The sequence below is a fragment of the Mus musculus genome, chromosome 9 (assembly GCF_000001635.26).
Source record: "Mus musculus strain C57BL/6J chromosome 9, GRCm38.p6 C57BL/6J".
Lineage (NCBI taxonomy): Eukaryota > Metazoa > Chordata > Mammalia > Rodentia > Muridae > Mus > Mus musculus.
Window position 1 is genome coordinate 67,156,192 of NC_000075.6, and position 22,608 is coordinate 67,178,799.

General features: G+C 46.0%; 2 long non-coding RNA genes across 2 annotated transcripts in view; one reads left to right on the forward strand and one right to left on the reverse strand.

Annotated features, from left to right (window-relative positions):
- The window catches only part of Gm19299 (predicted gene, 19299), a 30,228-nt gene extending 22,631 nt beyond the window's left edge, over positions 1-7,597 (forward strand). The window contains exons 2-3 of the long non-coding RNA NR_045748.1: positions 835-989; positions 6,438-7,597. This is a non-coding gene — a long non-coding RNA (predicted gene, 19299). The remainder of the gene's footprint in view (positions 1-834; positions 990-6,437) is intronic.
- Gm40529 lies at positions 194-22,052 on the reverse strand. The gene is made up of 3 exons (XR_870878.2): positions 21,719-22,052; positions 20,887-20,937; positions 194-514 (listed from the first exon to the last, which is right to left on the reverse strand). It is a non-coding gene; the product is annotated as a predicted gene, 40529 (long non-coding RNA).
- Between the last annotated feature and the right edge of the window lie 556 nt (positions 22,053-22,608).

The window sequence follows — 22,608 nt, forward strand, 5'->3', positions numbered from 1 at the left end:
GGACTATCTAAAGATTATATATGGTTTAATGACCCTAAAGGAACGTAACTATGTTTAGAACCACCCTCCCAACCTTGTCTTTTTTTTTTTCTTTTAAATGCAAACAGTTTCTCCAAAGGACTTGGAATCATCATTAGGTCATCTGAATGGTTTCTTCATTAATGAGTTAAAAGCCTATGCATATATTCTATGTTGGTATTACAGTACTGATTTTTTGTTTGTTTGTTTGGCTTAAGGTTTTTGTTTTCAAGGCTGGGTTTCTCTGCGTATCCTTGGCTATCCTGGAACTCAATCTGTACACCAAGCTGGCCACAAATTGACAGAGATGCCCCTGCCTCTGCCTCCTGAGTGCTGGGATTAAAGGAGTGCACTACCACCGCCTGGCTGACAGTCCTGTTTTTAACTTTTGTAAATTATATGTTGACATTCTGAAGAAGACGCTCCAGAGTACAGCTGCTAGCCTGAAGCAGATGTTTCTCCACCAGACCTTGGTCTCAGCTTTCCATGGGAGACTCTGGGGAAAGAGAAGAAATACCAGTAGGGTGGGTGTTGGGAGGCAGGGAGGAGCCAGATGGTTAAGAACCTGAAATCTACCCGTGCAAGTCCCCCAGGGCTTCAGCTGTCTGCTGGAGCCACCTGTGTGCACTAGGACAGGGGCCTGTTTAGTGCTTACTTAAAGAAACAGAAACCTGACAAGATCCTGTCTACTGTGTTGTGCTTCCTTCCTGTTTTAACATTCTCTTTGCTAAGCTGAGAGCAGCTTTTCTGATCCTACTGTATCCTTAGATCCTCCCAATGACCTAAGCATTGTCCTCCACATCTCTCCTTGCACAGAAGCAAATGTCTGGGACAGCCCTACTGAACAGTGCCCTCTAGTGAGCCTTTGGGTCCCCACCTGGCATCTGTGGAGGGAATGACTGGATGACCACAGAGAGAAGATAGAGCCCATGCTCCTCCTCAGAGGACTGCCAAGCTCCTACTGTGTGCAGGTATTGTCAGCCACGGCAAGGATGGGTAGCAGTGTGATCCTCTGGCCCTCCATTTTGCTTTTATCATCAGATCTCACTACATAATATTGTTAGATTGTAGTGGGAATTTGAGGTTCTTTTAAAAACACAGAAATACTACACCAATGTGCTTTCATTTTAATCCCAGGTGTGGGATATGGGGCTGCTTCAGACTGTCCACAGCAGCTGACTATGATTTGCCTCGGGCTCTAGCAGAGGCATGGTTTTGCCATCTGCAGATAGTTTCTACAATTATGTGACATTTGGAATTCTGGGAACTTTCCAGAGGCTATATAAATGCTAGGGCCCTGAGAGGTGGGGTTGGTGGTAGTTTAGGAGAGTTAGTTGTGGCTTGTCAGTAGTTGTGCTCAAAGAATAAACAAAAGGAAAGAAATTAGATTCAGGTTCTTTCTCTCTCTCTCTCTCTCTCTCTCTCTCTCTCTCTCTCTCTCTCTCTCTCTCTCTCTCTCTCTCTCCCCCTCTCTCTCTCTCTCTCATCTAGTGGGAGGGGGTAAGAAAAGAATCCACAAAGTAGCAAAAGGTAGATATACTAGTCTGTGTTTTTCTACTGAATGTATACAGAAATAAAAAGCTGAATAACAACAACAACAAAAGCCATGGTTGGGCCTGAGTGACGTCAGTGTGGGCAGTGTTGAGTGTTTCCTCAGAGCACACTCGTGGGTGTGAGCCAGCTCCCACCTTTGTAATTAGGCTTGGCTTAGCAGCTGTAGAGCAAGTACCAAGGACAAGAATTCAGTCACCTTGACTGTGGGCAATCACGTCGCCTTTCTGGGTCTTACTCTTCCGTGACGTAAGAAAGCGCCATACAATTGTCCTGAGGGTTAAGATAATTAAGCCTTCTAAAGCCCTTTAAATTGTACCTTTTGCATATTAGGCATTGAGTTGGGGGTTTGCTAAGGGAAAGGATGTTAAAAGGTGAAGTCATATCCAATTAATAATCTGACTACCAAATGAAGTAGTCAGATTAATTAATAATATGATAATTAATAATACAACTACCAAATGAAGCAGGTTCCCCCTAATCTGTAATTTTACTGGTTTGTGGTTAACTGGGATTGAATAAGTAGAACATTCAAGAACTAAATCAATACATAGTTTGAAGCAATCTTGCTCCATCCTGCTCTATCCTACCTGGGATGTGATGTATCCTTTTGTCTAATGTATCCGTGATGTACATGCCTCCTGCCTATTAGTCATTTAACAGGGAAAGCCTGGTAGGGAGTATTAATGTACACACTGACATCTACTACTTGGTCTTAGTATTATTACCACCTCATAAGGGAATTGGAGGCTTTTACAGGACCCCGGATCCCACAGCTCCAGGGCACTGTGGTACTGTCAAGCTCAGAATTTAGAGAACACCTGGGTGTTTAATGTCATGCTGGGCGTGGGAACCCAAGGGAAAAGGCAGGTGAGCAACCTGTGGGCTGGAGGGTCAAAGCTCCAGGGCTGGCCAGAGCCCAGGACTCAGCAGTAAGGAATCTTTTGTGCTGTGGTTCAAAGGTAGAGTAAGGGGTAGGAGGAAGTGGGAAGGTGAAGGTGGTTTTTATAGCTGTCAATCAATGAGTTAGCCAGCCTACAACCCTCAGGCTTGAGACACCTGGCAATGAAAGGTGATGGGGGAGGTGTGTTGTAGCAAATATTAATATTAATATTGAGGGTTTCTATCCTACCTTAGATTATTTAGTTCCCAAATAAAAGACACAAAAACCTTTATATTTATAATAAGCCTTAAAACACTAGAGCTGGGCAGATATTAGTCCTCTATGCTATTTTGTCTACTCCCCTGTCAATAGCCACAAGATATCACTTGCCACGTTCTACCTGAGCCATTCCTACTCCAATTCCATTCCTCATGGCCATGTAGTCACAGTCCATCTACCTGCCTACCTCTCTTCTGTCAGGCTACATGCTGTAGGCATCTTTATTAACCAATCACAGAAAAGTTGGGGGACAAGATTTTTACCACAAAAGCTGGTATATATATGTGAGGATCTGCTCATCTTGGAACAATGTGGGAAACAGAATTTAGCATTCGAATACAAGCAGCATCAGACCAACCCACCACGGGGGTGGGAGGAGCAGCCTCCTGTGTAAATGGTCTAGGAGGCACCCCCAGTGGAGACAGTGGCCCTGGGGAAAGAGGAAAGAGGGTATGGAGAGTGTGAGGGGTTCGGGAACAGAGCAGATGAGATGAAGGTACAGTGGGGGCTTTGCTTGGAAAAGAAGGCTAGTGACAGGAAAAGGAAGATGAACGAATGTACGAACACATCTGGAAGCAGGGAGGGTGTGTGTCTGAGCTTGTCCTTACAATAAAAACAGCTGAGATAATTCTTGGGGGTGGAGGGAGGGATTGTGTACCGGCAGTCAGGGTTGGTGTGGTCAGAGCCTCCTCCTATGTTCCTATGCCTTTGTGTGAGCTGCTCCCACTGCCACCCTTCCTGTGGGCTCCAGGTGGCGCAGGGTGGGATGACAAACCTTAAAGTACATGTCTTATCTTGCCTTGAACTGGCACCAGGGGCCAACATCAATCATCTCTGAGCTAGGTCTCTTGATAGTGCTCCCAACGGCTTTGGTAAAGCCATGGCTGGATCTCTGGAGAATCCTTGATGCAACTGAAAGAACCTAGTGGGGAAACCCCCACTCAACTCCCGATTCGGCGTACACCCAAGAATCACGAATAGAACACAACACCTTGATGTAACAACACTAGGTATTTTAATGGTGGAGCTCTGGGTCTAAACGTATCTCACACAGGAGACAGTGGATTCGACCACGAGGCTTGGAAGCTAGGGGTTTTTATAGAAAAGGAGTGGGGCTGGGGGAGGAATTGGCACGGTTTCACATGATTGGTCCATTTAAATATCAGCAGCCTGTAACATTTAACTTAGGTCAGAGGGGTAGGAGATAGGGAGGCGATGGGCCTGCCCGGGCATGTCCTGGTCTGTTCTGCTATGTTCTCAGCTCCAGGTTTCAAAGCTCACAAACAACTCTTTGGGCTATTTGACATACATTACATGAATCACAGGTCTCAAGTTTTATTTCCTTTCACAACCTTGAGGGTAAGTTTTGTAGTTGTGACTCCTTGTGAGACAGCAAGGGTCCACTAAAAAAATAAAATAAAATAAATAAAAAATTTTAAAAAACCCACTAAAACCAAAAAAACCCCCAACCTATTAACAGGAAAGCTGTGAAATGCATCCTTAGATTACAGCTCCTCTCCTCTGTAGGGTTCCAGTGTGGTTTCTCTTGCAGCTACCCCACCTCTCTCCCTAGGGTCCCCAGAGCTAAGCCCCTTATCTGATCATCAGTGGTGATGGAAAAAGATGTGTGGTTCTAGCCACGCTCTGGTTCAGTGAGTTCACCAGTCTCTAGAAAACCAGTGACACTTGCCGGTGGCTCTTCAGCCACAAGAACACGAATGCAGATGGAAGCAGAGCCGTCATCTTAAGAATGTTTCCAAATGGCATAGATGGTCCTGAGGAAGTCTGACATCTAACCACCCATGCCAGCGCTCCAGCCATGTGTGCAGGAACCTGTGGAGGGTACAGGTTTCTAGTCTGAAGGAAATAACTCCAGTGTTGTATCTTTTAACATGCAGAGCTATTTGGGGTCAAACCAGGCCTTAGGGCCCCTTCACACACACACACACACACACACACACATACACACACACACACACACACACACACACTCTTATGCACAGCAGAACCTTTATTCATATGGTGTTTGACAGTTGATAAAGGGCCTGTCACTTTCTCTCAGGATCACCATGGCTATTTTAGTGGCCTTGGCTTGACTGTCCCCTAGGCTTGAGAACCACCAATCTTTTTCTTTTCTCTCCTTCTTAAGCAGAGGAGTCATGATGTGGTATGGCTGTCTGTAGATTGGGTGGGTGACTGGAAACACAATCCCGGAGGACACCAGCCATTGTCCACAACTCAGTCATTCTGGGAGAGGGAGTACAGCCAAGCTAGATCCAGGGTTATTTTTAATCCCCAGAGATGCAGCATTTTTGAACCAACAGCCCTAGGCCAGGAGGCCCTGCCAAAGAAAGAAGTATGACCCAGAGGAGGTGTCAGAATGCCATGGCTTCACGCTGCCCCTCCTCAGAAACCAGAGTTGAGTGATGGGTGTATTTTTACACACACTGACTGGCTAGGCACTCTTCTTGCCGTGGGGTTCTGTGAGGACCATGTGGGAGCCCCATGCTCCAAGCCCTTTAGCCTGGGCCTAACCTGAGATGTAGGCTGGCTGTCTTGGGACCAGAAGAGCTGACCTTGCAAGGGCCCCATGCAGTTGATACTGTTTCTGCTCCCACTCTCTCCATTTACCACCCCAACTTCCCCTCCAGCCTGACAAACACTTTCCTCTCTCCTTTTCTTCTTTTCTCTTCCTCTTCTTACCTCCCTGTATGCCAGATGACACCAATAACCTGAATTCATGGTAGAAACATTATAGAGTTGAAGGCTGTAGAGGTGGCTCGATTGTTAGAGCATTTGCTATGCAATTGAAGGTCCCGAGTCCAATCCCAAAAACTTACATAAAAAGCCAAAATGTAAGGAGCTGTAATCCCAGTGCTGGGGAGGCAGAGACAGGAGCACCCCTGATTTTGGTGGCCAGACAACCTAAATGAATTGGTGCACTCTAGGCTCAGTGAGAGACCCTGCCTCAAATAATAAGGAACTAACGAAAGCGTTAGATGTCACCCTCTGGCCTCCAAGAATGAGTACACATGGAGGGGGTGGGGTTGGAAATTTGAGATAAGCAAAAAAGGGGAAAAATCAAAATCCTATGATTCTCTGACCAAATTCTATCTGAAAATTTTTTCTATATATTTACATATAGAATATCTATAGCTTTCAGATTATGATATTTTGTGCAAGGCCTAGGGAGCCAGGCTAGTGACTCACCCGAATGAGTTAATTCTCAACTCTATAAAGAGATTGCTAGGCAACCACAGGGCACACAGCATATTGCCTGATTTCCCTGCCTGCGTAGAGCTTTGAGATAGACTTTTTTCACCCTCACCTCTGTGAGCAGGGGGCATCTGGCTGGGTCAGAGTTCCCTGATTAGGAGCCCCCTCTGTTGTAACTGGTTAGGCAAACAGGCTGGAGGAGGTGGAGTAAGAAGTTTGACCATAAACTTATCTCTCCGTGACTTGGGAAAGCTGGGCAAGTGGCAAGCAAGCTCCTGTGGGTCAGATTTCCCGTGTAACACGGGTGAAAGGGTGCAGGTGTGGTACGAGTTCAGGGAGGACACAGGGAAGACACTAGGAAGTATGCCTAGATGTTGGTGTTCAATGAGCGTGTGGGTTTCTGCTGGGATTGTTTTTCTGCTTGGCGAGAAACTGCCATATGTCCTGTATCATCCAGGCAAGAGACTTATTTTTTTCTTCATTTATTTAGATGCTCAAGAATACTAGGATGAGAAGAGGAATAATTCCAGGTCCCTGGATATCAAATTTTCTAGATTCAGTAACTTGCATTGGTGGAGTCACTGGAGTATTAGAAACATGGTGAGAGCTACATTGCTTTAGTGGGAGCTCTCACATTCGACAACAGTTGAAGATGGGTTTCAAGAATGCGGGGGGAGGAGGGGCTCCTTGTGTTTTTTATACTCCTGCACTGTATTTGAAAACTCCCTGTGTGGGGAGGGAAGGAGGCTCAGTGGATAAAAGTGTTGGCTGTGCATGCCTGATGACCTGAGTTCAATATTCAGAACTCACATTAAAAATTGGGGGCATCAGCCAAGCGGGAGGTGGTGGCGGTGCACGCCTTTGATCCCAGAACTTGGAAGGCAGAGGCAGGCGGATCTCTGTGAGGTCGAGGCCAGCCTGGTTTACAGAGCTAGTTCCAGGATAGCCAGGGCTACACAGAGAAACCCTGCTCCCCCAAACAAACAAACCAACAAACATATCAGGAAACCCTGCTCCCCCAAACAAATAAACAAACCAACAAACATATCAGGATACTGTGGTGCACATCTGTAATCCACTCCTACAGCAAGGTGAGAGAGACAGGAGAGCCATCTGGAAGCTTGCAGGCTGGATGGCCTGTGAGAGTCAGCAAAGCAGCATAAACAAGAGACCCTGTTTCAATACCATGGAAGGAGAGAATTGACTCCCAAAGGTATCTTCTGAGCTCCACACGTGACTGTCGCTGTGCCTGTACTCACACCTACACACCCACGCTCATACACACCCACACACATACACGCACACACACAGATTAGAAAAATAAACAAATGAAAGCTTCTAACAAGGCGCATGCCTTTAATCCCAGCATTCAGGAGGCAGAATCAGACAGATCACTGTGAGTTTGAGGCCAGCCTGGTCAACATAGCGAGCTCCAGGACAGCCAAGACTACATGGAAAGACCCTATCTCAAACAAACAAAACAAAAAAGTTTATACACATGCATATGTACATATCAGGGGTGGGGGTGGGTGGGCAGAAATACACCTTACTCTATTTTAATCATATACCTTTTTTCTGGATTTAATATATATTTTATGTAATGCCTTATTTTTTTTAATTAAAGAAGACAATAAAACAATTTAAAATGTTTGTCTTTGATTGACTGCTCTTCCTACCCACTGCACCAATGCTGGGCAGAATTCCCAACAGGCAGGTGATAGGGACAAAGAGCAGACACACTCATTGGTACCTGGTGCCAGCCTGCCGGCTCCCTTTGCCCTGACTCTTGGTCACACTTGCCCTATCTTTGCCAATGCCTGGAATGTTAAGTGCTTCATTTAGACTCCGTTCTTCTGGGGACAGATGAGGTAGGGGTTAGACGCATCCACCAGAACTTCCTGCTCCAAGGTCAGAGGTTCCCGGTGTCTGCTCCCTTCCTCTTCCCGATCAGCCACCTGGCGGCTCACACTTCTTTATCTAGGTTCCTGGTGATACCTCAAGACTTTTGGCAGTAGCACTGTCATAGTGAGAATAAGACCTGTCATCCCTATCGCTCAGGGCTCCTGTGTTAAAGGCTTGGTCCCCCTGTGGTGCTATTGAGGGATGATGACAGGGACAGACTCCATCAGTTAATTGATCCATTGATGGGTTCATGACTGAGCTGTCTCTGGTGGTGGGGGCTGATTTTAAAAACAAACAGGTAACTAGGGATGGGTATATCTTGTCCCCAGACCTTTCTCTCTGTTACCAAGTTACCAATGACGTGAGCAGCCCCATCGCACCCTCACACCAGGGTGTTCTGCTTTACCCATAGTTAATGGAGCCAGCAGACCACAGACTGAAACCATGAATCACACACAGTAGGTCTTTACTTCTTTAAATTGTTTATCTGGGATGTTTTGTCACAGGGATAGAAAGTGACTGGATATAAACATGGAGGCTGTATCATAGCTTCTACACAGGGTCAAGTTCACCTGGCTGCTTGTGTGTGATGCAGGTATTTGTTTGGTGTTGTTGATACCACAACTAGCATTATAAATAATGGATTAAACTATTGAGTGGTTATTTGGTGCTGAATGCTGTCCACATATGAACACCATCTTATTTCATCTATGTGACCTCATTAGACTTAGGCACTATCATCCCTTTTATGGGCATGAGATTGAAGATCACAGAGTCTGAATGCTATTCACAGGCTCTGGTGTAATGGAGAGAGGAATTTACATTCCAGACAATCTAATTCCAAAAACTCATGCAATGAAATGTATCCTAGAGATTATTTTCTCATCCCTGGAAAATGTGAGAGGAGTGTAAAAAGACTGGCTTTATTGACTTGCAGTTTTGAGTATGTATCCTACCGAGTTTAACAAAATATGTGAACTGTGGTATCCTATACAAGGGCTCTAAGCGCGCGCGCGCGTGTGTGTGTGTGTGTGTGTGTGTTTTGGAGGTGTTTTAGCATGTTTCTTGACCAGTTTTTGATCTGGGGAGATGGCTCAGTCAGGGAAGTGTTGGCCACGCCAGCATGAGGACCTGAGTTCAGATCCTGAAGTGTGCATATAAAAAGCCAGTGTGGCAGTGAATGTCTGTACTCCCCCAAGCTGGGGAAGCAGAGACAAACTCTCTAGAGCTCACTGGCTGGCCAGCCCAGCCAAACTGGTGACCTCCATACCGAGGGATGTGCCCTATCTCAAATATAAGAGAGTAACAGAAGAAGACCCCTGGCATCAGACTCTGGCTTGCACATACATGTGCACTCATGTATATACATGTGATATGTACATACGTACAAAAAGAGTAACCGGAAGCAGAGCCTTGTGGGGTGGGCGGGACAGGAAGAACACACATAATTTCACCCCAGCTATGACGCTCTTCAGCCTGTTACCTTGGGGAGCCTACTTCCCCTCTCAGAGCCTGTTCCCTCCTCTGCAGAACTAGAATGATGAAGCAGCTTAAGTCACAGTAAGCATGCTCCGACCGACGTGAGATCAACGGAAGATGTCCAAGGGAGTGACTCACCAAACAAGCGCGAAAATAAGGGTGACTCTTCTTCACACTGCGGTATGCAGTGGTTCACACTGATTGTCATCTTGACAGGATCCAGACCTGCCCAGGAGACAAACCTCTGGGCATGTATGTGAGGAAGCTTCTAGACTGAGCTGACTGAGATAGGAGGACCCACCAATGTGGGCAGCACCCTCTCTGGGGCTGGAGAATGAATGCGCCTTGCTTTTCTGTTCCCCATGGACACAATGTAACAGCTGCCTTACAATTCCAGTTGCCATTTCCCTGTCATGGTGGACTGTACTTTTGTACTGTGAGCCCAAATAAACTCTTCCTCTCTTAAATTGCTTGTGTGTGTGTGTGTGTGTGTGTGTGTGTGTGTGTGTGTGTGTGTGTTTGTAAGGCATTTTCTCAATTAGTGATCAAGGGTGGGAGGGCCCATTGTGGGTGGTGCCATCCTTGGGCTGGTAGTCTTGGATTCTATAAGAAAGCACGCTGAGCAAGCCAGGAGAAACAAACCAGTAAGGAACATCCCTCCATAGCCTCTGCATCAGCTCCTGCTTCCTGCCCTGTGTGAGTTCCTGTTCTGACTTCCTTTGGTGATGAACAGCAGTATGGAAGTGTAAGCTGAATAAACCCTTTCCTCCCCAACTTGCTACTTGGTCATGATGTTTTGTGCAGGATACAAACCCTGACTAAGACAACTGGATACCAACAGGTTGCAAGTTGGGAACTTTAGGGACCAGTTTGAACCCTGGACTCCTCAGCTTCTCTAGCCATTGAAAAGGTACATGCCTGTTCTCTATTTCTCTCTCCTGTTCAAACCTTCTCCTCCTCTTTCAGTCCAACCAGAGTTTATAACGAGGGGGCCTGGGGCTGTAGGTTGCCCTAGAGAAGTTTCTGGGCTGAGGAAGCTCATCTTAGCTGTAAACCTCCTGTCCTTAGGAAATAAAAACTAAGCAAGGTGGTACCTGTATAAACTGATGAATAAAGACACACACACACACACACACACACACACACACACACACACACACAGAGAGAGACAGACATATAGCCTCTAAACCTCCTGTTCAGCAGCCTTTATGTCTATGTTCAAGTTTTTCTCTAATAATAATAGATGGGAAGGGTGACAGATTTGGAGGCAGTTCTCAGTGTCCTTCTCCTGAGGCCAACTGGATGACCACCAAGCTCTGGGCAAGAGTCTGGGGTTTCTGTGGTTTGAATGAAAATGGCCCCCATAGCCTCCATAGGGAGTGACACTACTAGGAATTGTGACCTTGTTGGAGGAAGTGTGACACTGAGGGTGCCACACTGAGGCTTGGAAGTTTCAAATATTCTCCCCCACCCCCAAAACCCCCATATGTAGAACTCTCAGCTCCTTCTCCGGCACCATGTCTGCCTGCCTGCCTGCCACCATGTTTCCTGCCATGTTGATAATCAACTAAACCTCTGACCCAGTAAACCAGCCCAGATTAAATGGTTTCCTTTGTAAGAGTTGCCACAGTCATGGTGTCTCTTTACAGCAATAGAACACTGACTAAGAAGTCTAAAGCAGAGACTGAATCATGGAGAGGAAGGGTGCCCCACAGCACAGTCCAAGTCCCCAGCATTTCAAAACCTTGAAAGGCTGTGCTGGGAGGCAGAAGTGTTTCCTTGGCAACACCATGGCCTGAGAATGTAAAGGCAAGCACTGAAAAACCTCATCTAGAGAACAATTCCAATTTAAATCATTGAGATGGAATTTTTTTTTTTTAACCAGAAAAGATGAGAATAATTACATCCTGGGTCCTGGTTATTTTTTTATTAATTTATTTTCTATATGTGGGTATTTTGTCTACTTGTATATCTGTGCATCATGTTCATGTCTGGTGGGTGCCCTAAGAGGCTAAGAGAGGGAGCTGGATTCCCCTGGGACTGGAGTTACAGGTGGTTATGAGTTGCCACGTGGGTGCTGGAAACTGAATCTTGATCCTCTGGAAGAGCAGCCAGTGACTTTAAACCACTGAGACACATCCCTAGACCTCTGAGTTAGTTTTTTTGTTAACTTGACACTGACTAAAGTAATATGAATAGAAACTTCAATTTGAACAACGCCTCTATCAGATCAGCCTGCGGGAGCATTTTTCTTGATGAATGATTGATGTGGACCAGGACACTTTGGGCAATGCCACACCCCTGGAAAGGTGGTTCTGGGTTGTATAGGAAGGCAAGCCGAGCAAACCAATAAGCAGTGTTCCTCCATGGTCTCTGCTTCAGTTCCTGCTACCAGGTACCTGCCTGACTTCCCTTCATGGTGGACAGTGACTCTGATCTGTAATCCAACTAAACCCCTTTCTTCCTCCAAGTTATTTTTGGTCGTGGTATTTCATCACAATAGAAAGCAAGCTAAGACACTATGTCAGCTATAGGTCAACCAGATCCAAGGGTGTGTGTGTATGTGTGTATGTATGTGTGTGTGTGTGTGTGTATGTGTGTATGTATGTATGTGTATGTGTGTGTGTGTGTGTGTGTGTGTGTGTGTGTGTGTATAAAGTGTAGATTTGCTTTACCTAGCATGAGAAAAATCTCACTTCAGGACTTGATTATTATTGGTGTAGCCTATACAAACTGCTCCTAATTTATAAGAAATGATCCATTTCATGAAATTTCTGAGTCAAGTTCCATCATTCTTAGCCCCTCACCTGCTGCAGCACAAAAGATTTCATCATAGCCACTCTGCCGACATCTTTTCTTCCTCCCATACAGAACTCTGAGATTTCTGCAACATGGGAGCTTGGAGAAGGGCATCTGGTCTGTCATGGCCCCACTTCCCCAAACTCATGAATGGGTTTTTTAAAACTGTCATTTATACAGTGTGGAGAGAATTTTCTCCCAGGGTTGGGGATACGTAGGCAATATCTTACCCCACCCCACCCAACAAGGTCCTTATGACAAACCAAATTCAGCTCTACCAAAGTTCATTCTGGGGGAACCAATGGGCTTATGATGGCTACTTACAAAAGCATTGGTTTGGGGTTATGATTGTGGAAGACCCTGAGCAGCCACACATTGAAGGTCTGTACCCAGCAAGGAAGGTGGCTTCCTCATGGCTGCGTAGACAGAGCCCCCTTCCTGTTCCTGTCCTGTCCTTCCGCTCCGCCCCTACCCACAGCTGTATGCAGGAGGGCAGGATTCTATAGAACTGGTTGGGAACAGTTGTTGGGTACTCAGGTGAGGGTCCCACGGCCGTCCCCATTTCTCCTTCTGTACAGGAGTGTCAATAGCCAACAAGCCCAGGTCTAATGATCTTTTGCATGTAGGCACAGCTGAACCCATGGAGACGGTGGCAGTTTGACTCAGAGAACAGTTTGACAATATACATCCTTTCCAAATTCCAGGCCATGGGCAAGTGCCCAGATAGTCTCCCCTTAGCTGGAAGCCAATTTGCAAGGTCCTAGAACTACATGGGCCTTTGGGAAGGCCTGCCGTTCAAAGACGCTATAGCTCTGAATGTTCTTCAGACCCTGAACCCCCTCCCCAGCCCTGTACTCCTCTAAAAAAAAAAGTTAGGCTTCCAGATGCTTAGAAAATAAAAGGTCCTCTCATTTCTCTTGAGGCAGGTTAGAAGTCATGTCTTGCAAGACACAAAGGTCCCCCACCCCACCCTCCACCCCCCACCCCAGAAGTGGGGAGAAATTGCTCTGTGTTTCTTTTTCAGTGAGCTGAGAGAAGAAACCAGGCCTGGGTAGTTTCAGTCACAGTAACGTGTCACTTAGTCACCTAGAGAATGGATAAGTCAATCTGTTGACCTCTTGGCGTGGATGGGAAGGTGTTCTGGGACTCAGAAGCCCAGGAATCACACAGCTCTGAGGTGGGACACTGTCCCATTGGAAGGGCATCCTGAGGCATGGGAGCCCAGCAACCACACAGCTCTGAGCGGAAGCCGCCTCTGCAGAGGCACTGCAGCTCCCAGGGGAGAGGATCCGCAGCTGAGCAGAGAAGCCAGGAGCCTCAGCCCCTCTCCTCTCCTCCTCTTTTCTGAAGAGAGAGTCACACCGGGCAGCAAATCTCATGAAAGAGATTTAATGGAGGGTCCAGGGTGTGGTGGGATGAATCCAGATGTGGCTGCCTGTGCTTTTGGGAGGGAGCAGACAGCGGGAGCTGAGCAAACACCATCTTTATATAGGGGTTCTTAAGAGGCATAGTTTTTAGGGCAGAGATTTCCAGGGTGAGGGTTGGTGAAGTTTCAAGTCCTGAGCTTGGGGAAACTCGGGGATTGTTGGATTTTCCTGTTCAGGGATTGGTGGGTTTCTGTGGGACGTTCAGGGGTTGGTGGGTTTTCCTACTCAAGGATTGATGGCTTTTGTTGAGACTTTTCACCTAAAACTAGCGTAATCCAGGGAGAGTTCTTTTGAGGGGCTAGAGATGTCCTTCGTGACAGTTACCAAGGCTGGAAATGCTGTTACAGAGAGGCCTGGGGGAGGGGCTGGCTGCTGGCGCTCTTTGGGGTGGGGTTAAAGGGGTAGGGCCTTGGCTACTTTCTTGCCTTGAGGGTTTATAAAGTTTACAAAGCATACAAAGTTTACAAAGGGAGTCTACAACAGGGAATGTCTTCCCTTCCACTTGAGTGGTGTGAATAGCCAACACAATCCCCTATGTGTTTGGGACATAGAAGAGCTGTGGTCCCCAAATACAACACGATACAATAAAGCCTTTGAATAAAGATGCTAAAAACTCCTTGGCTTCTGTAATCTTTAGAGTCCCTTTAGAATATACCCTGTGCTTGAACCCACACAGAGGCCAGTGGGTATCTGAGGACTGATGTGGCTGAGATTAGATGTAACACTGTGATACAGGTAACCATCGACAGTTCTGAAGCCACCCACACTGCCCAGGTGGCAGAGTTTGTGCTGAGAAGCAGCTACGGTGGAATCAGATGCGCCCGAACCTAGGTTTAGCTCCACTGTGACAGCTGTTACTTTTTTTTTTGAGGAGACAATTCTTCATTTCTAACACAAAGACCATTTCAGTGCATTGCGGAAGTATGTGGAAGTTGAAGAACAGACAACAAAGGTGGAACAATTAAATCTGTAGAATATTCTCTGCTCCCGACACATAACCATGCTATAGGACGTAGAAAGAAACATTTTAATTGCAGAGTCACATTAGAAAGAGAGAGAGAGAGTTATCGTCTGTGTAGATAAGGCCCCGGGCACACTGTGCGGCCTCACCAACGGCCCCAAAGGGAGAGCTCCATCTGCCCCTCTGGGTGGTTGGCTTTCTCATCTCTTAAGCCTCTCCCTGAGCCCTGTTCCTTGAACCACTTCCTAAAATAAACAAGCCACAGACACCCGTTATCTCAGACAAGCCTTTTTGGAAGGAGTCTAGTCTCCGGCCCCTGGAAGGGAGGGGAGTGAAACAGAGAGAAGTGCAGAAAAGAGAACGAGGCAGAAATGAGCCAGCTGGGTTGTGTGTCCCCCACCCCCACCCCCCGTAGGCTAGTGGAGATATTAAAAATAACAAGCTTTGTCATCTCTGTATTTCACAATCTGTTGTTTGGACTTTAAAGATACCTAGAAGCTCATTAGTTCAACATTCAGCGTTCCCTCATGGTTTTCCCCCTCAAGGACTAATGGCTGGACACAAATCTTGCCACACTTGCCTTTGAGGGTCCTGAACAGGCCCTTTTGCCAGCCTCTTCCCTCTCCTGTCTTGCTTTAACAGTTTAGGACAGGTCAGATTAGATAGTACCTCCGATCTGCCTGCAATTATTCCTTTGAGAAAACAATGGAAACAAACGGTGGCATCTTATACTGCATTATTGAATCTTACTGAGTTGCTTTTGTAGTTTTTCATTTCATCTGAGACCTAGCATCTTCTTTCTGCGAAGGGCTTTAAAGAGATTTTTATTTACTTTTATGTCTGTGCATCTGAGTTACTGTCTGTAACTCCGTTCCAGAGGGACCCGATGCCCTCTTCTGGCCTTCTTGGGTACTGCATACATGTGGTGCACATAAACTCACACAGATACAAGCACACAGACACCAAAGTAAATAAATAGATCTTTTTAAAAAAATTCAAAGGACAGTTTCTATTGAATCCTTATCAACTTTATTTTATTTGGGAGCTGGGGTTGTAGCTCAGTTGATAGATAAATAGATCTTTTAAATTTTTTTCTATTGAATGCTTAACTATAAAATATTTTGTTTGGGAGCTGGGGGTGTAGCTCAGTTGGTAAGTGCTTGCCCACCACTCAGAAATCCCTGGGTTAGAGCTCCAGCACTGCATACAAGTGGTGGTGTACACCTATAATCCCCTCAGCTCTGGAGGCAGCAGTGGGAGAAATAAGAAAGTTGAGGTCAATCTTGGCTACATAACAAGTTAGAGGTCAGCTAGGGGTACTTAAAACCCTGTATCAACACTAAAAGAACATTTAATTGTGCAAAGTCACACAGTAAACTGTTTAATAATTTAATTCATGGGTATAATATGTGATGATAAGATTAGAGGAGTTGTTTTTTTTTTCTTCTTAAACATAAAAATTTTTTTGATGAACATAATTATCTTTACTTATGTGACACAATGTGACTTTAAACGCAGTATACAAAGGAGAATGGTGACATCAAGGTAACATTCTATGTCCTTGGTATTCCTTGTATCTGAAGCTTCTGAATCCTCTAGCTATTCATAAAGTATATAATAGACCATTGTAAAGCATAGTCTCCCATTGTTCTATGGAATGCTCTCACGGATTATGTCCATCTAACCGTGCAGGTGCCTATTGTCTGACCTCCCACTCAATAGCTTCCTAGCCTTCTCAGCATTTAGCAATCATTATTACGCATTTCAATCAACCTTTGTTTTTAACATCCTGATCAAGTTTTGTTTTTAACATCCACATATGAAAGAAACCATAAAATAATTTTCCTTCTTTACTTGAGCTATTTTACTTAACATAATGTCTTCTGGTTCCATCTATTTTGCTGAAAGTTGCTGAATATAGTGGGGTTTCTTCCCCAAATTTTCATGCATTTTTATATCTGCACTGTGTAGATACATGCATGCATGTGTGTGCATGTGTATACTTGGTGTGTGTATGTATACATGTGTGCTTGTATGTGTGTTGGTGTGTGTGTACATTTGGTGTGTGTATGTAGACATGTGTGCTTGTGTGTGTTTGTATGTGTGTGTGTGTGTGTGTGTGTGTGTGTGTGTGTGTGTGTGTGTAGGGCCATGGTTGATGTCAGAAATCATCCTTGAACATCCTTGTATCTTATTCGTAGAGGCAGAGTCTCTCAGTCAAGCCAAGGCTTGCTGATAATAGTCTTGCTAGCCAGCTTGCTCAGGGGTATCCCATCTCTGCTTTCTGAGGCTCAAATGACAGGTGGGCTGCCATGTTTACCTGACATTAACATGGGTTTCTGCAGATCTGAACTTTGGTTCTCAGGCTTAGGTTACAAGTGCTTTAACCACTGATCCCCCCCTCCCCACCCCCCACCCCCCGCCCCAGGAATACCATGCACTTATGGCTGAATAATACCCACTGTTCACCACGCTCTCTCATTCTTCATTTATCTGTTGATGGACATCTACATTAACTCCATATCCTAGCAAATGTGAATATGTAACAACACATCTCTGTTGCTCCACTGTAAAGCTGAAAGATCTAAGTTGAGCCAATGTAAGTCAGAGACCATCTGGACTTAATAAATTCAAATTGTAGATGTTATTTGATGCATAACTTGCCAATTAAAAGAGATTTTCTTTCAAGGATTAAGTTTAAAGTTAATAAACCACAATGGCATGCCAAGACAGATGACTCTGTGACTGCAATTTCAGAGCCCCCCACCCGCACCCCCTCTCCGCAACCCCCTTTGGATAGAATCTTGCTATGCCATCACGAACTTGAACTTATGATCTCCCTGCCTTACGCTCCCATGTGCTGGATCTACAGGTGTGTGCCATTATGCCTGTCCAGAAATTAATTTTTAAATAGTTTGCATAGTTGAGTAAGACACCGAATAGGTACATCCTCTGGCCTAGGTTGGTCTCCTCCCATTCCACTGATCACAAGCACATTCTTTATGCAGAACTCAGAACTCTGCAATGCCAGACACTAAGGCCCTAGCTGGGCTTTTGCTGCCTCCTGCAAGTCCTGGTTGGTTATTGAGCGAGTCCCAGTATTCTACTCCTTTTGGACAGAAGCAAAGACTGAAATAATCAGAGAACATCACTTTTCAAAATGGTGCCATGGATAAGCTGCTCCATTAGAATTGCCTCTCAAAAATGAGGACGTGGAGGCTAGAGAGGTAGCCCAGCAGTTAAGAGCGCTTACAGCGTTTGCAGAAAACCAGGTTTCCATTCCCAGCATTCATAAGGCAGCGCACAGCTGTCTGGAATTCTAGGGGTCTAGCGCCCTCTTCTGGCCTCTAAGAACACCTGCATGTATATAATGCACGTAAACACAGGCAGGCACACACACATACATCTAAATGACATATAAACAAAACACATTTTTTGGGAAAAAGAAATGGAGGGCATGACCACAAATGGATTTTTAATTACCAGGCATCTCTTTTGCATAAACTGCACTTTTCATTAACAACACAATGTTTGAGAACCCTCCAAGGAACTCAGCCAATAGTCTTTTTAGGTTACTAAATTGATCACTTGACAGAATTTATTTGAAAGAAAGCCAAGAAATCATTAGTAGAATTTTATTAGTATCAATTGACTTTTCCATCTATATTATTTAAAGTTTATATGTTCTAATTGATCTTGAAAGGGGTGTGTATGTATGGGGAGTGTGTTTGTGTGTGTGTGTGTGTGTGTGTGTGAGAGAGAGAGAGAGAGAGAGAGAGAGAAAGAGAGAGAGATTTTCTCATTTTGTAAAGATGTAAAGCTTATGTATTTATATTAACTTTTCCTTGGGCATGCGTATTATCTATAAGAGAAGGTCATGGGGGCCTCTTTTCCTGACTTTATTGGCTAAGCAAGGCCACGTGTGCAAAAGAGAAGGCATGACTCTTAGACCTGCTATAGTCTGTGGCTCTTTGGACAGCTGTGTTCTTGGTGTCTGGGAGTCTAAGCCTCCCGGGCAAGCAAGTTCTACCCATGATGGCTCATATGAGCCTGTTCGGCAGGATGGTTGTCAAAGATGTCATCCTCACTGAACTGGTACCAGCTGATTGGGTCTTGCCGAGGGTGTTTGGGGGCAGCTCCCTGGCTTGGTTCTTGGCAGGTGCTGGTTCTGTTATCAGATGAAAGGCCACCTGTGTGCAGTACCTCTCCCCCATTCTCCCCCATTCATCTCTGTGCTCCTGCTTAGGGTCTGAGAGAAGCTCTATTGTCCCCTTTAGACAAGCAAGGAAATGCTACAGTCAGTCTTAGATTAATGGCAGGAAAGGAGATCTGTCCTTGGGGCTTTTGTGCAGGGATCGGGGTGGAAGATTTATGAGCGAGGATGCTTGGTTCTCAGGACTCCTCCCCCTTCTGTACCCCTCTCATAGTGAACCTGCTTCTCTTTGCGTAAACACAACTTCCCCCATTCTCCTTGTTCCTAGATACCCGAAAAACCTAGGATACCTTTTTACCTGTGTTGTGCAGGATACCTTTTTACCTGTGTTGTGCAGCCAGTGCAGAGCACAGGACATCTGCCCACCCCATGCACATGTCTTGGGTGTCCATGAGGGGCTCAGTTCTGTGCTTGGATCTGCGAATAACATGAGGACTGAGGTACAGTGTAGAAAGACACAATCCCGTGGAGATGAGGCTGTGTAGTAAAAAGCACGGGATGCATAGCGGTCTGCTTGGCACTCCCTCTAGATGCAGCAGAAAGGACTCTGCATCCAGCCAGTTTTATTGTAAACAAACAGCATTAACTTCTATTTAGTTGATCCAAACTTAGGTGACAACTGTCAACTGGATGTCATTCTGGTGACAGCCCCGTAAGAGAACTGTGAGCGTCACCATCTCATCCCATTTTACAAAGAGGAAAGCAGTTCTAAAGAAGTCCAGGAACCTTCCTTGGGTCACAGAGTTCTGAGACGGCAGAGCTTAGATGTAACTCTCAAGACTGTGCCCTTCACCATGCGTGAGCACGCGTGCGCACGCACACACAACTCCTGGATACTTTTTTTCCGCTGTGTCTAGGTTCATTCAGGTAAAGTTGTGGAATGTGTGCTATTGGCCAAATGTCTCCTGAGAAGTCTCAGTGCTTAGAGTCTGCAGTGAACACAAGGTAATGGCCTGGCTTAAAACTTAGAATCTTTCCCCACTTACAATTTCAAGAATTTAGTTTTACTGCCAATAAACTAGGTTCTTGGAAGGTAAGGTCTTATCTTTGTATTATGGTATGTACTTAACTTTCAAAACGTTTTGTATCCATTTCAGAACCCAGCATAGATTTTATGACCCAGTTCAAGGCAGATGCTAGCCATGCTCTGGGCCGTGATGGTAAGGACATTGGCCCAAGAAGCAAGATCCTCAATTCTGCCTTCTGCTTTGCTGCTACTAAACCAGTTATAGTCAGGCAGTATTCTCTCTGATCCTTCTCTTTGGCCTGAGTTTCCTCACACAAACTAGAAAACCACAGCCACCCTTTTGATGTTGGCCAGCTAGATGCTAAAGCTCTCCCATACCACAGGAATGGAAGCACGGTCTGAGGGAACGCTCCAAGCCGGAAGCCCCCAGACCACAGCCGGGCCCATGTTATTGGCTTTCAAGCCTGGGGCATGAGGCACTTTTGTAGGCTGCTTTTCTTATACTCCTGAGACTGGTAGCGAGCAGAGGACCTGAGTGAGAGGCAGACGTCAGCCTCTAACGTTTGAGGAGCTTTCTCAGTGTTTAGCAAAAGGTTTCCATGTTGTGTCCATGAGAAACATAACAGTCTCCTCTCTAAACTGCTCTCCAGGGGATCTCTCAGTGGCTCACTGAAGAAGCAAGGGGGCATGAGGAAGCTGTGCTAGGGAATGTTTTATCCATTTGTTTATGGTGTGTGTGTGTGTGTGTGTGTGTGTGTGTGTGTGTGTAATATGCCATACCATGTATGTGGAGGCCAGGGGACAGCTTTTGGCAGTTACTTCTCACTTTCACCCATTCGCAGTAGGCTCTCTTGTTCTGATGCTCTGTGAACTACAGGCGTGCAGGTCCAGGAGCTCCTGGGCGAGTCTCTTGTCTCTGCTTCCTGCACTCTGTAAGACTGATGCTTCACTATGAACTCTGGCCACCAGGCTTATGTGCTTAGTTAGTGCCTACACCAGCTGAACTGTCTCCCTGTCTCTTGTTCACGTATTTTGTAAACATATTTGTATCTACCCCAGTGCCAGGCTTCGTAGACAGACAGGCTGGAGCCTGGGTCTGTTGTAGCTCACAGTTTTTCTAGAAAGGAGAATAGGAAGCAAGCAATGCATGAGACGGACTCTAAGCTGTGATGAAGAATACAGGACACTAACCTGAGTGATCTGCTTCTCATTAGGACTCTTGGCAAAGCTGTTCAGCCACATCTGGAAAAGAAAGGGCTTTATAAGTCAAGTGCCACCTCCCCCTGCCCCTCCCCAGCCCCTACTTTCTCCTCTACAGACAGATGACTGGGAACCTGTAGGGAAAACTACAGCCTGTGAGCACGGTTTGTTCAGGAGGGGCTTACTAGAGGAAGAGACATTTAAACTAAGAACTAAGAGCCGGGCCGAGCCGGGCCAGGGGACTTGATCAGTCAGCAAAGCACCTGTGTTCCAGGCATTAGTACCTGAGTTGATTCTTAGGGCCATGCTAAACAAACAAACATCAAGGTGGATAACGCATGCGCGTGATCCCCATGCTGGGGAAGTGGAGATAGGCGGCTTCTGGTGCTCACTGGCCAGCCAGTTTGGCCCACAAGGTGATCCCAGGCCAGTAAGAAACTATGCTTCAGAGAGCAGAGCTAGGATAACCCCAGGAGCCTTTTTTTTTTTTCCTGTCTTTGAAGTGAAGGCCTACTAGTGAATGGAAATGTTGTGGTGCAGGAAGGAAAGCAATGGCTATGGGGTCAGAATCGTCTCAAAATTATCCATGGGCCCATATTAGATGATAGAACAAGGGATTCCGCTCAGTTCCCTTGGGGTCCACTGTGTTTCTGAGGTGAGACTGCTAGAGCAAGAATCTCATCTGACACTGAGAAGAACATGGGAGAGGTGAGCTGCGTTAGCATTCATCTCTTGTGCCTGTGTTAGCTATCTATTGTTGGGATACAACACCATGACCAAAGGCGGCCTGGGGACGAAAGGGTTTACAGCACTCACAGCTTACCGAAGTCAGGACAGGGAGTCAAAGTGGGAACCTGGAGCAGGAGATAAGGCCAAGGCCGTGGAGGGATGCTTCCTGGCTTGTCCAGCCTGCTTGCTTTTACAGCTCTGGACCCAGCTGCCCAAGGATGACAGCACCCACATCAGTCATCAATGGAAGAGAAGGTCTACTTCTACTGCAAGCCAGGTTGATGAAGGCAATTTTCTCAGTTGAGTCTCTTCTTCCCAGATAACTCTAACTTATGTCAAGCTGACAAAGTAAAATAAAATAAAATGAACCAAACAGGACACATACGTGCTGATTGTATGTCCTGAATATATGCAGGTTCATGTCCGGGGTGTCTGGGGACTGGAGAACTGGTCCTGGGTGACCTATAAGAGGGAAAGTCAACATGTGAGGGAGAGGGGGCTTACTAGACAGGCCTCTCCGACAGTCGTCTTTTCCAGATGTGCCTCCAAAGGCTTTGCCAAGAATTCTAACAAGAACCAGATTCTCTCTATCACCTGCGGGTTCCAAGCAGATACCACTCACCCCTCTGCTCCCGAGCTAAGAGGGGCTTGTTTTAAATTCTTCCCTGTAGGAATTGGAGCTCTGAATGTTAGGGAAAACAGTTCAGGTTTCCCATCTTTTAGATTTCAGCCAAAGAGAGTGGGTTTAAAATCTGAGAGGGAGAGGAGGGCCATGCATTGGGGGGCCTCAGGCTAGCCATGCACAGCAATCCCTTGGAGTTAATTAGCAAAACCCTTACAAGTCAACAGTGGGAATCCAGTGTTCAGAGAAATGTTTGCTCAGTCCTGTGGTGGTTTCTGTGGGTCCCCTGCCACCCATCCTACCCCCACATGTCCCCAGATGTCAACATGAATCAGAGACTGCACTGAAACAAAGGACATGGA